We start from the raw sequence: 3,000 nt of genomic DNA, 5'->3' as shown, positions 1-3,000 counted from the left end.
GAGAAAATTCAAAACTACTATGTTTTACTTTTTTTTTCCTTATATTCATCTCATAAATGAGTATAACTAGTAGCGTATATAAAAAGTCAAATCCAAACATATCTTTTTTATCCAAATCAAATTAATCTATTTTCAATCAAATATCCAAACCCATATAAAAATATAATTTTAAAATAATAGAGCAAAAGAAACTTTTAAAAAAACCATGTCTAATTAAAAAATGAAGATAAAAATCTAAGATATCGACCGCGATATAAACTATTATGTGAACTAAAGTTATCTACTTTTCTTTAACTTTAATATTTCTGGATATGAATCCGCCGTTTAGAAACATACTTGTTACTAGATTTCTGCAAAACTAACGGCTGGAATTGTTTTCCATGATGAACCAATACCAATTGGACATATCTTTGTATACTCAATACTGTTCCTCCTATTAAAAAAATCTGAATCATATGTTTTTTCTCTCGCTATCCCTTTTTCTTTCTTTTGGTTTAAACGGTGTACGAAAAGAACTGTGTTGGACACTAGAAGCAAGAAGGCGCACAGATTTTCACTTCATAAAGTGGATATCATCCAATAACATTCTCTACTTTTTTTTAACCTAAATGATGTGATATCGAAGGCAACCACATTCGAGTTCGATTGGAAGCTTGCTTCAGAATTGATAAAGTGGGAGAATTCACCGTACCAATTCACACCGATGATGAGAGGACGTACCAAAAAACTACAAGATGTACCAAATTGTCTTATTATTGAATGTTTGGATCAAGAATACATGGGAAAGTCCATGGGTTTGGATCCTTCAGCCCATTATCCACTTGATTTCATGTTTGGAAGACCCAAAATTCAAACTCAATAAGGAAGAAGAAAATTGACATTAATTATGGTCAAGATGACTTTCCAACTTCATTCTTAAAGACATGAAAGTCAATTATGACTTTCTTGAAGACTACACATTCAAACCTCTTTGTTTATGCTTATTTATGTTTATTTTGCTAAGTTTCATGTATTGTTCTCTAAAAATTGAGATCCCAAATCAGATTTATGGAACAATTTTGAAATATATTTTGAGAGGTTTCTCTTAGAGTTCTTTTAGAACTAATTTTTGAACTTATCGTAACTTCATTTGTGGCGTTCAATCTTAACTTATCATCAAGTGTTAATTCTGCACAACACTTGTGGCGTCTTCGCTCACCCTACGTTTCTAAGCCAGGTTCACTTGGGATTTAAGATTATTCTTCACAAACGTTTGTTTAGGTTTCGTTTACGAGTTGTTTTGAGGTTTAGGGAACCAATCCATCGTCTATCGAGAAGTCTATCGATCTTGGGATCATATTATTTGGTATTAGAGCCTAACTTTTCCTATTAGGATTATCCTTTATTCATTTTATCCGTTTTACATTCTATCTTATTTTTATTCTGTTTCGTAATTTCTTTTGTCATTTTATTGACTTTCGAATTTGATTTTGTTGCAGTTCAAATTGTAAAGGGAATCGACAAGAAAGAAAAAAATAAAGAATAAAAAAATGAGAAAAAAATTCTGAAAAAAAAATCGAAGTTAAAAAAAAAAACAAAAGAAGAAAAGCAAAAAAAATGAGAAGGAAAAAAAAGAAGAAAAAACTTGAAATTGATTCAAATTTGTGTTGGAGGAAATTTTTCGATTGAGTCGTGGTCCAAAATTTCCATCTGAGTCGTAGTCGAAGTCACATCTTTGAATCATTTGAGTTTTGTTGTTTTGAATATTGGTCTTTTGATTTAGAGTCACTCTTACTCATCTTTTAACTTTGTTTAGTGAGTTGAGTTTTGAATTCTATTGTTGTTGCATCTAATTGAGTTCTTTGATTAGTTTGCACAAGGATTCCTAAGAGAAACAGGAGAGCTGAGTGATACACAAATTGAACGAAACACTATTTTTGAGTGATTTGTGAGGTTCTTACTTCTTCTTACTTCCTTGTCTACTTCTGTTTATTGCTAACATTCTCAATCAGAAACCCAAGATATTTTATGTTATATGCGTTTGGGCAGAGGACATTGTGACACCAGAATCACGTATCTCATATACAAGATGCGCCACATGGACAAAACTCAATAAAAATATTATAACACAGAATTACGGGAATTTTTAAAACTTTTCAAACATAGTTACGCAGCGAAAATACAACACATATGATCATAGTCACAAAACAACACATATCCGATAAAGTAAAACATATTATCCGTACAAAGTGGGATCCATGTCCCGAGGTTCTAAAACGAGAAAAACCCATACATGATGCTAACTTCCATGAGTTGTCGTCGTCCGATGGGGTCGCTACACGTGTTCTTTGGGATCTGAAAAAGATTCAACAACGAGGACTAAACACAACCGCTTAGTGATTGATCCCGGTCATCCCGTTCCCAGCGAGAACGGTGATACAACAATGATCCACAATAAACTACAAGTAATAATAACATGAAACTATATCACATCAATCACAATCATGCCCATACGACATCACATCACAGGACTAGCCATAAACCCTAGTCACATCGCATGACTAGGTGCGTCTCGCCTCACGCAACGTTGGCCGTCGTATCACATGATCATCAATATCGTATGGCATCGCACCATAGGAATAGGCTAAGATCCTAGTCACATCACATGACTAGGTGCACTCCGCACGTCCGTCACATCGCATGACGTTGGCCATCGCATCTCGCGATCATCATGCGCCTCACACGCTTGTCACCGCACTGGTAACGGCCGATGTCACCTCTCGTGACACATCGGAGTACAATCACAATCGTTCTCCCCTCGCATCGCACGAGTGAGCTTCAACCATAGCATTTAATGTGCATCATCATCCCCCCGGTTACAATCACGCATATCACAGTATCCGACCTCTCACTGTCTTACCGTTCAACGCCATGCAATGCTACCCAAAAATAAACACACAACGATTCACTCGCGATGTTTTATTCTCACATCTTACCACACGTATTCATTCAGTTTGTTTA

The sequence above is a fragment of the Tarenaya hassleriana genome, unplaced genomic scaffold (assembly GCF_000463585.1).
Source record: "Tarenaya hassleriana unplaced genomic scaffold, ASM46358v1 Cleome103, whole genome shotgun sequence".
Taxonomy (NCBI): domain Eukaryota; kingdom Viridiplantae; phylum Streptophyta; class Magnoliopsida; order Brassicales; family Cleomaceae; genus Tarenaya; species Tarenaya hassleriana.
This window is presented reverse-complemented; position numbering follows the sequence as displayed.